Source organism: Uranotaenia lowii, chromosome 2, assembly GCF_029784155.1.
Source record: "Uranotaenia lowii strain MFRU-FL chromosome 2, ASM2978415v1, whole genome shotgun sequence".
NCBI lineage: Eukaryota > Metazoa > Arthropoda > Insecta > Diptera > Culicidae > Uranotaenia > Uranotaenia lowii.
In genome coordinates this window covers 133,499,385-133,511,441 of record NC_073692.1, presented here as the reverse complement: position 1 = coordinate 133,511,441, position 12,057 = coordinate 133,499,385, and the positions used below count along the sequence as shown (strand labels likewise).

General features: G+C 37.9%; 1 protein-coding gene across 9 annotated transcripts in view; it reads right to left on the bottom strand.

The window, feature by feature from the left end:
* The window catches only part of LOC129744102 (trafficking kinesin-binding protein milt-like), a 341,216-nt gene that overhangs the window by 8,050 nt on the left and 321,109 nt on the right, over positions 1-12,057 (bottom strand). The window lies entirely within an intron of this gene.

The window sequence follows — 12,057 nt, the reverse complement described above, 5'->3', positions numbered from 1 at the left end:
CTATCGAATAAGACTTTTTCTTGAGAGTGGCATCCAAATGAGTCATGGCGAATTTCGCAAACCGACCATGGACATTTTTAGAATGGACCAAAAATCTTAGCTGTGCACAAATTCAGCTCAATCGGACTTAATTTAGGGGTGTCTCAAAACAGTCAAAGTTTCGGGGTTTTGACTCTTAAAAAGCACCAAAGGGACCCAAAGGAAATCGTAAAAATCGAAATTTTAATGTTGATGCCAAATGACTTGAAAATGCATAAAACGCAGGGTGGCCAGTGACTTTTCATTTTTAAATTCCCGGTTTGTTCCCGGTTTTCCCTATGCAGATTTAATGATTTTCGCAGTTTTAAAATTCATAAATTAATTTGTTAATCAGGTTTTTCGACCAAAAAGGTAGCCATTTTAATACAAGTTGAACGTAAATTTCAGTAATTGAATTTTAAAGTTGAAAAAAATGAAATAAAATTACAGTGATGCTCGTTGCGATTTCTACAGGAAATTGCAGTATTTCCAGACTGAAATAAAAAGCAAGAAACAAATAATTCTAGTTAGAATCTTAACATTATCCTTCGAAATTTGGTCAAAACTTTTTACCTTGTTTTCAGGCTTTAACACCAACTTGGATTTTTATAAAGGGAAATGCTTATAGTTAACATGGTTTTGATATGATGCCGTGTAATACTTTCAGTATTTCCAGTTGAGGATTCAATTAAAATACTTTTACTTCTCTCATACAGAATTTTGATGAAAATCCCAGAAAAACAAATACTGAATTCTGGAATTTTGAATATATTTGAATAACTTCGGATTGAATAACTGATGTATAAATTAAAACTTAAACGAAAGTTGGGATTCATTTGTTTTTTTAAATTCTAGTTTTGTGTGACAAATTTTTAATGAATAAAATTCCGAAGTGATTCCGTAATTCAATCACTTATGACTAGCCATTTTCAACATTTTTTTTATCTTATAAAGAATGTGGTAACTAGTAAAAGCGCAGAATATAAACTTAAAGCATTTCTAAACTTGACATCTTTTTTACCTTAAAATCAACCAAATAAAATGGTGGCAACTCGATTATTTTTTTTGTTTCCAGCATTTTTTATATTTTAGTATATGGTTATATTGAAACCGTGTACCTACTGAATATTGCAGTTTTTTTAAAAAGGTACCCTGAACTTAATTCAAAACAGCCAAAAACAAGTATAGTAACGTAAAAAATCTCATTGGAAAATGATTGTGTTTTTTCACGGATGTGGACTTTCCGGGGCAATTAATAACGCACGATTATACTGGGCAAGACGAACATGAATTTATTAACATCGAACGAATTAAAGTACAGCGCGACGGTTCGGATCAGTAGAAAAAACTTTATTGCTTGCTTAGGTAGTACGGGACGACACAGGACAGAACACAAAAGACGCGTGTGATCTGCTGTCCGTTTATTGCAAGTCTGATCTTACTTTCTATTGTACTGGATGGGATGCTGTACGCTATGGGATGCTGTAATATGCGCCAGATTTGGCTAGCTTTTTTTGAGAGGGAGAGATCTACTGGCAAATTGGTTTGATACGCGATGAATGAATTGCGTTTTCAATCAGGGTTTGCAATGACCGGGTTTTCGTGCGAACATACCGGCCGCCTTGAAATACTGCCCATTTCAAAAAATCTTTGTACAATGATTCCCTACTTTGTTGCATCCCATACGCAAAATTACTATGACTAACAATGCTTATCCTATCTTAACTAACGAGGAATTGGTAACGAAGACTACGATGACGAAGACTACGATGACCAAACTACGATGACGATACAGGTAACGGTGATTCACAGCCCAGGACCTCCAACGCAACGCCGACCCTGTGAGGGAGAACAAGTAAGTTCCTAAAAGGATGAAGGTAACGCAGAGTACTTAACGTTGGGTGGGGTTGGGGTGACAGGTCCGACCCGTCCGATCGCGACCGCGTCACCCCCCATGGCATTAGGGCTGGAATCCTGCTCAGACTGGCTGCGTCTGGTTGCGCTTCTGCAACTACTGGACTGGACTGGACGATCTTTACCAACGATGTACAAACGACAGGACACGGAAACACATATCGCTTGTAGTACGGATGGCGGTTGAACGGACGATGTGGTGACTGGACGACGTGACGACAGGAGAACGGAACAATTGGTTGACTAGATGGCTAGATGACTAGTTGAATGGATGACTGGATGTGGTCCACCGGACCGATTCGACCTAATAAGATGAGAGGGTGCTTTTTTATCTTTTTAATCACACATTACAAAAACTTCCCTGGAGCGGAGGCCTCCTGGCCTCCGCGAGCGCCCCAGGCGCTGATGACGATGACTGACTGCGATGCAAGACTACGACGATGGTGGAGGGTTGCTGTCAGCTCACGATGACCCCCAGGTAAAGTTGGCCAAACTCGCTGAAGATCTTGTTTGCTGACTACGTGCAGAGAACATGTACCATGGATTTGTCTCCGACGTACTTGAAATCCACCGGTGATGTAGCTCGAAACAATAGGTCGTCTCAATGGAAAAACAAGAACAGGGTCGAATGCGGTGGACAACTTAACTGATGATTTTTAAACTGCTTATTGTGATGGTGAAGCTAGGTGGATGATGGCTTGCTAATCGACTGGAAAGTTTGGCGTTCTAGGGGGGATGAATTCGGTTTCGTCGTCTACGGCGGAATGGACAACAAGTCTCTGGAACTGTTCGTTGCGAAAACGCTGATGAATTTCATCCAATCTTCTCAATCCCTCACGCATGGAATAAACAAGCAGCCGAGCTTCGGCACAGAATACCCAGTGGTTGTGGTGCTTGATTTTAATTTTAGCATTGGAATGTTCGCTAATCGGTGCGTGCACTAGCCGGCCGCCAACGCAAATTATGCCAACGACAAACACAGTGTATAAGATCAAGATCGGGAATGTCGGCTTCAGCAGTCGTCTTCTCTGGAGAACGTCGTATTCTATCGGGAAACTTCCTGGTTGACGATCGACTCGAAGGATGGCTGCAAACGGATTGTCTTTCCACACTAAGCTCAAGGTCTTCACAGCTGCAGTCGTAGAATCCACGGTCAAGGAAGCGCGCTCGTCTGTACGGTGATCCGGTAATGCAGACAGTACGTGGGCTGAATTTAAGTTGAATTTCTTCAACAAAAAACAATCTGCTGCTGCAAACTCAATCACCTCCGTTCCTAACTTCTCCGCACTGTCGACTGAATTCGCTGCAGTGAGTGAATCATCGACATACGTGTAGTTTTCAAAACTTTTTGCTGCCTCAGGATGCGATTCCTCTTCACTTTCTGCTAGCTTCTTTTCGCTGTTGGTTAACTGTTTTTCTACGCTGGAAGACCGTTTCACTGCTGCGTTACGCGACTCCCCCAGTTGCCGAATTACGTGGTCACATTTCGGCAAAAAGACACCTTCTCTATCGCAGTCACGGATGTGGGTTTCAACGGAAAACTCCTCGCTAGTCGACCTTACAACGGATTTTTTACTCGCTGCTACTGGACAAGCAACAGTGGAAAACGAATAGCTTGCAGATTTCTCCGGAATGGTACCTGCGATGACCCACCCAAGTACGGAATTTTGCAGACTAGGGCCATCCTTCGCCACTCTAAATCTGCCTTCCAGAAGCAGATCGAAGAAGTACTCGGCGCCAATAATGATGTCGATCTCTCCTGGTTCCGAAAAGCTGGGATCAGCAAGCTGATCTTCTCGAGGTAAACACCAACTTTCGTACTTGACTCGTGTTGCAGGAAGTGTGGCTGTCAGCTCGGGCAAAACGAAGAAATTCATGGCAGTGTTGAATTCTGAAATCTGCGAGGATCGAGCACTAACGGAAGCTTCCACCAGTTTGCGTGACACAGCTCGTGATCCACCGATGCCTTGAACGGTGAGGTTTTCTGGAACGTGTCGCAGTTTTAGATGTTGGCTGAAGCGAGTGGTCATAAAGCAAAACTGGGAGCACGAATCGAGCAAGGCTCGGGCTAGACGGGTATTTCCAAGAGTGTCTTGGATTCGAACAATGGCTGTGGACAACAGGACTTGTTTCGTGAGGTTCGGTGTGTGGGAGGGAAGTGCTATGGCTTGCTGAGGGTCTGTGGTGAGAATGGGCTGTGTAACTGGATACGAGGTCGAGGGTTGAGTGTTGGGAGGGTGGCTTGGGGTTGGCTGGTTGGATATCGGTGAGGTGTGTGATGATGATGAAGACTGGTGACGAGGCTGAGACACTGAAGGTGTAGGACGAGTTGATTGCTGCGAGACGGAGGATATGGGGTGTAAAAGCGAGTGATGGCGCATTTCGCAATGGTGACAGGAACCTTTCACACAATCACGAGCTAGATGACCGGAGGACAAACAATTATAACACAATCTAGCTCGCTTCACTGATTCACTTCTTGCACCGACAGTTTGTTTCAGGAATTTGGTACACCGGAAAGCTATGTGAAACACATCACCACAAAACGGACACTTCATCACGGAGGGAACTGCTGGGTTGCTTACACCGAACTTAACACCTTTCTCACTGTTTTCTGGTCGCTCTGGTCTCCGATGAGCGATGGACTCCAACACCGAACAATGATTACGCAGGAAACTCATCACGTCGTCGTACAGCGGTACCTCTTTGGAACTGTGGTGGGTTTCCCACTGGCGCAGGGTGGATTGATCCAGGCGAGAACACAGCATGTGAACCAGGAGCGTGCTCCACTGGTCTGGGTTCTCGCCTACTTTTTGCAGCATCTGGAGGTTCCGCTCGAATTCGCTAAGCAACTTGTTGAGAGAATCGTAACTCTCCTTTCTCATCGGCTCAATGGAAAACAGTGATTCCAGGTAGGATTTTACCAGCAGCTTCCGGTTCTCGTATCGCTTTTCGAGGGTAGACCACGCGATATCGTAATTTGCGGCGGTGATGTCCACTGAAGCAATCGCTTGTAAAGCTTCACCCGTCACGGCCGAACGAAGGTAGCAAAACTTGTCGGTATCGTTAAGTTGACTGCTGGAATGGATCAAGCTTTTAAACGAGTCTCGAAAAGTGACCCATTCTTTGGTTTTCCCACTAAAGAACGGCAGGTTGATTTCCGGCAACTTCACCCTTGCCAGAGTTGAGGGAGGACCAGAAGATACTGCTGCATTTTGAGCTGGAGTTGCGTTTGATGATCCTCGAATCGTTGACGACAGGCGCAGGAGTTCACTCTTCACAACACAGTAGTCCTCCTCGAACTCCACCAGGATGCCCACATTCTCGTCTTCCCTTGCTTGGTCCAATGCCTCTTGATCACTAAACTCGTCCGTGGTGTTGCTCAGGTGGTCAGTTTGCAGTTCTATTTCCGTTCTCACTTTTTTAAACTGTCTGAACGTGTCTTCAAGGAGTTCTAACCGCACACTTATCAGTTCACTGTTATTGCTTCCTCTTGAAGCAAACTGACGCACCGAGTCTAGTGTCCTTCGCAGGTTTCGCTCCTGCTTAATTAGCTCACGCAATTCACTAGGCATTGTCACAAGCAAGGGATCACTGTATTCACTGATTTCGTCTTCACTGAATCACCGAATTTACACCCGACCGATCGACTCAACGTCTCGCGCTAAGGATTGACAGCAACTCCGGAGCTGATGTATCGCAAAAATCAGCCAAAAGTGTCTCAGCCTAGCTGTTAATCAAAATCAGCCAAATTCAACTCTGATCCGGATTCTAATCCAACCAGCGTTATTTTAGTTATTCTTCTCGACCAACACTCAACGAGAAGTCCAAAATTCTTAACACAAGCCTATCGCGTGGGATCCGATTATATATTCTCGATCACCACAGCCCTTAATAAAGCAAAATAGTACTTCCCTGACTTCCTGTTGGCCTCGAAGATCCTCCAGAACGCTGTGCGAGGGAGAACAGCATCCGCAGCGACTAGTCCAAAGTCGCACACACCAGCAACGGGATCCTAAAGATCAGCACGGGTGATCAAATGGCCAAAATTTGTTAATTCGGCTCCCACCGAATTACCAGCAGCAAACAGCAACAGAAACAGAAACAGCTTTCCGAATTTTTACCAATTTGGCTCACTTTTTTTTTTTCAACACAGTAGGTTGATATCTATGTGGTTTATTTTTTTGATTTCCCCCAAGTGGCACACGCTTCTTTAAGCGCCAAAATTTCATCCGCCAACCAGCCACAGGACAAAGTAATTTTCTTTTTTCGATCTTGTTGACCGACGCACTGGTCACGCGGCAGTCCTTTTTGTGCACAAATAACACACACAAAAGGTCAACGACCGAACACCACACGCTTGCCCAGCACTTTGTCGCAGCACACGGTATCCAAAACGATCACTTGTTCCGCGGCGGCTTTAAAAGTCCCGACATCCGGCTATCGAAGGACCAATGTTTTTTCACGGATGTGGACTTTCCGGGGCAATTAATAACGCACGATTATACTGGGCAAGACGAACATGAATTTATTAACATCGAACGAATTAAAGTACAGCGCGACGGTTCGGATCAGTAGAAAAAACTTTATTGCTTGCTTAGGTAGTACGGGACGACACAGGACAGAACACAAAAGACGCGTGTGATCTGCTGTCCGTTTATTGCAAGTCTGATCTTACTTTCTATTGTACTGGATGGGATGCTGTACGCTATGGGATGCTGTAATATGCGCCAGATTTGGCTAGCTTTTTTTGAGAGGGAGAGATCTACTGGCAAATTGGTTTGATACGCGATGAATGAATTGCGTTTTCAATCAGGGTTTGCAATGACCGGGTTTTCGTGCGAACAGATTGTAAAACAACATTTGATAATAAGACCTTTGGAAAATATAACTTTTCAAGAAAATTTGTTCATTTACAGGTGAGTAAGGACTAAATAAATCATTAAATTCAATAAGTCTTTTTCCATTCCATTAGCATTTCATCTTTATTTGTTCAAAAGAATTCATTCGATTTTTTGGTCGGAATCTTCAAAACTGTTCCCTCATTTCAAATATTTTTGTTACATGGCTGCTCATTTTTTCAAGATTCGATTCAACACGACCTTTTTCTTAAAAAAAAAAATTAAAAAAGAACAGATGAAGTTTCGAACATCATAGTTTTTGAGATGTGAATTTAATAAAAAAAACTATTCGTTTTTAACGCATGAATTTCTTATTACAGTTAAGGAGCTGCGACGGTTTGGGCTCCCTATCTTACTAACACAACACAAGTGAAGTAAATACTCGGTACAAAAAATTAATGAGTTTAAATAAAATTTATTTTTAAATTAATATAAAACTTATCTTTTTTTCAATATTTTATGTCTTTTTTCCATAGATTGATAAAGAAAGTGCACTACGGTACAAAATATAAAATTCTTCTACAATCACCGCCGTAAAAGTTATTTTTAAATACTTAACGTTTTCAAGCTTCGCAGTAATCAAAAGTTAACAATTTTCAATGAGCTTTTTCACATTTAAAATTTAAAATACATACATTTAGTATATTTTAGAACAGGAAATAGAACTATAGAAATTAGAAAATAGAAATTAAAATTCCAATTCACCCGCTATTCTCGAATGATTTCCCATACTGAAATAACTTTTGATTAAAAAATTCTGAAAAAATTTCATCATGATGAAACTTAAGGATTTAATAGGTTATTGTATCAAAGAACAATTTATGCAAAAAATCCCCAGTTTTGATTCGAAATTCTAGGTTTTTCCCGGTTTTCCCAGCTTTCCAGTTGCCGTTTTCAATTCCAGGTTTTCCGGTTTTTCCGGGTTTTTGGAATTCAAATTTAGCTAAAAATAATAACAATACCAAAAATAATCAATAAAAAAACATCACCACACAAACTAAAAAAAAATACTGATAAAAAACTAAATTTTAAAGATATATCAAAATGAAAGTGTAGAATTTTCGGTAAGTCAATGATTATTTTTTTCAAAATGATGTTCTTTTTTCTGAACTAAAAATTTATTTAAAAGAAATTTCCAAGCAAATTTAAAATAAATTTACTAATTTAAAATAAATAATCGTTTGCAAAACACAAAGTTTAAAACAAATCTGAATTCTTAAATAAATATCCAATCAGTTACAAAACTATCCATGATTAGTTGTTAGGAAAATGATAATAATTGTTATTCATCTTGATTTAAATTCTTTACTTCATTTTCAACTGAAGGGTTGGTTGAAAAATTCTGCTGTAGTATTTTGAATTTAAACAAAAAATGTTTAAATGCGATTGAAATGTGAATTTTCGATAACTGAAAAAATCCATTTTGAACTTGGAAGAATTTGTTCATTGGTTGATGATTTCCCGATCAGGAGAGCATATCAAAATAATAACTCAAACATATCTCACCAAGATATTTACATCTGATTCAGTTATAATTAAGTACTCCAAATTTTCGATTTTAAGTTTCTCCAATCCGAATTATATCTTATTCTGATTGACAGACTTTATTGGGGTTGAGCTCATTTTCAATTATCAAGATTTTTTTCTGATTGTCTTAAAATAAAATGATTATATCTTATTTTGATATACGTACAACTTTTTCTGAAACACGGACATCGAAGTCAACGGCCCAAACCGTTCAATAATGAGTTTCGCTCAACAGATCCATAAAATTGAATCCAATTTTGTGGAATCCAAAAATGGGGCATGGTTTGCGCAAATATTGTGGTTTATTGACATCCCACTAGAAAATTTTCTCGTAGCACTCATATCTTGATAATTTATAATTTGGATAGGTTTTGTTCTGTCCAATATCAAACTATGCTATCTGAATTAGATATAATCTTGAAAGGAGCATATCTAAAATTGATATAATTTAGCTATGATCGCAAAGATTTTTTGATATAATTTGAGATATTTTAACATCCTACGAGTACTGAATAATAACTCATTTAGATAGGAAAAAATTAGTATCAAAATATCTCTTCTTGATATAATTTAGTTTTTCCCTTCTGATCGGGTTTATTTAATTTGATAAAATGAAGAATATATTTATGTTTATTTGAAAAGTGCCAGTGATAGAAGTCAGATATAAAACCTTTTTATAAAAAAAAATCCTCCAGTTATCAAAATAAACGGCTTAAAAAGTTCATTACAAGCTCTGAGTATTTTGTCACTTTCGATTGAAATATTGGGTCCTGGAATGAACTGAAGGTTGCAACTATGTTATTCTTATTAAAAATTTAGATACTTGACACATAAGCTATTAAATGTGCAAGTACACAAAAATTCAGAATTTAACAACAAAGACAAATTTGTTAAAAATATTCCTAAAATTAAAAAAGTTTGACTATAAAATTCAGCAAATTAACAAGCAAAATATGAAAATAAAAAAGATAAGTTTTTTGAAACATTTCAGAAGTTTTTTTTTTAATAAACACGTTTCACCATATCCATTTACAGAATTTAATTGATGACGCAAGGCAACCGCATTTTGGAGCTTATTTTTTTTAAAGGTTGATTTGGTATATATTAGCATACTGAACTCGAATCTTTTATCAAATTTGGTAGAAAACATTTAGTTTTGGTGATACGGTAAGTTTTAAAATGTATCAGTTTTAAGTGAAATCAAACATTGATAACTGATTAACTAACAAACTTACATTAATGAAAAAATCTTATTCTGATTCTGTTTATCATATTTCATCCAATAAGGGATTAATATTATGATAAAAAGATGCATGATCAAAAAAACTAAAATTCAACAATTGAAAAAAATGAAAAGACATCATTACAAGTATTTTTGACATTACTGCAGCAAGTTTTAAAAAAACATGATTTCATTTAACATATTTTTTTAAACCTGCAAAAACGATTACATGTATGGTTAAGAAAAAATTTAAAATTCAGTTTGTTTTAAAACTACTTAAAAATTTGATAAATGAGAAAATGTAAAAAACATAAAACTTCTACAACTTTTTTCACAGAACTCAAAATTACTTGAAGTCTTGAAGAAAGTTGATAATTCATATACAACTTTTGTTTTAAAATGATATGTTTTTTTTATTTGAGTTTTTGTAAAAAAAGTGCAGAAATTTCAATAACAAAATCTGATAGAAATATTGCGTATTAAGATATAGGGGTCAAATCAGTCGAAATTACTTTTTAAATCCATTGCACCTCAGAAAAATGAAAAATTTTTGGCCTTGTGTAAATTATGTTTTGTGTTCGGCATTTAGAAGAACAAAAAACACGAAATAAAATTTAGCCTGAAATTGCTTTCTTGAAAAATATTTCATATCAGCATAACATTTGTAAAGAAATAAACAAATTTTTTTGTAAAAAAAATGGTTCGTTTACCACTCTGTTCTTATTTAGCACTTCTTAATAAAACCCATTCTGAAGAAAAGGTAGGGTTTTTGTTTGTCAAGTTTTGGGTTCCTATACAAAAGATTAACTGAATTGCAGATTGAAATTTAGAATTTGGTTTCAATTCATAAACATCGAATAGAGTCGTAGATCGAAATGTCTCAAGCCAAGGGTGATTTAAGGCTAAATTCCACCGTAGGCGAGAAAAATTTCTGACACACTTATTTTCAAATCCATTTTAAGATCAAGTTATTTTCTCACGGTGTCTCTGATGGAACGATTTTATTTATCGAAAATTAGCATCGCTAATTTTTGCACCATTCGAAAACTAGGACTTTCCCCTTACATTTGAGCCCAAATTTCAAATAATCTACCGGGGGGTCTAAAACATTTTATTTTTTTTTTTGACGATTTTTTACCCTTTTTAACGGTTTTTTCCAAAGACAAAATCATACTAATCATTGTGAAAACGCTCGTCTTCTCTTAGGCGTGAATCCAACATAATATGTCAATAACATAATTTAATAGGAAATTTTCCTGGCTACAATTTTGTACAAGACATCAAAGTGATACAAATTGAGAGGAAAGAGTTGGAATGTCAAACAGAGTGATTATTATTTCATTTGAAAAATCTAATAAAACCTCTCACCACTGATTGTACTAAGACCAGAAAAAGTATTCTACGAGCTTAGTTATTGATTGTTGAGTGTATAAATGTTCAAAACGGTTTATTTACACTAAAAAAAAACAATATTTTACATAAAATTGATCAGGGTTATCTGAAGTTATGAGCATTTTTGGGGTTTTATTATTCCGGAACAAATACAAAATTCTTTTTTTTTCTGTTACTACGGTGAAAATTTTACTTAGAAAAAATCTTCATGAGGGGGGGGGGGGATGTAAAACCCCTAAACTCCCCCCCCTCCCGTTCGCACGGCCTTGCTTGGGACCCCTTCTTTTCCTCACTGTTATGAACGATTTTCCCAGAGTGCTTGAAGATTGCTTGACTCTGCAAACATCGCTTTTGGATTGAAAATCAATGCCTCAAAATGTAGTGTACCTTTTCTGGGAAAATGAGTGAGTTTAGTTTGCTGAAGTTAGAAACTCTAAAATTCTAGTTTTCTGATCACAACATAAACACATACAGGATCTCAATGAAACTTGATGTTTGTTTTTCTTAACTCTAAAACAGGGGTCGGGGAACTTTTTGAATCATTACCCCAAAACATTTTTCTTTAAGTTGATATTACCCCATGACGAAGAGCAAAAAAAAACGTATCCGTAAACACTAAACGAGCTTTCAAAGCGTATTATTTGAATGCCTCAGGGGAAATATTCACTTCTGCATATGTCGCTTAATTCTTGGCTTACGAAACCAAATCAACAAATTCATAATTGCAAAATGAAAATATACACTTTTCACTCACAAAATATTCGCTGTTACCCCCAAGAATTTCACTTTTACCCCATTTGGGGTAATTTACCCCGGTTCCCCGACCGCTGCTCTACATCTTTCGAGGATATGATGGCTAGCATCTTACAAATGCTAAAACCACCAACCCACAGAAAGTGTACTACGTATGTCGTGACCATGATTCGATTTCAAGCCCGCTGGCTTAGAAGATTTGAAGGATAACCTCTACGCCACGGGCTGCGGCAGATATTCAGTAGAAAAAGAAATTTAACACCAGTTCTAGTGTTTCGCTAGCCAATGAGGTTAATAGGCGGCGAATTCGAACACTTCTGGGCGGGTAAG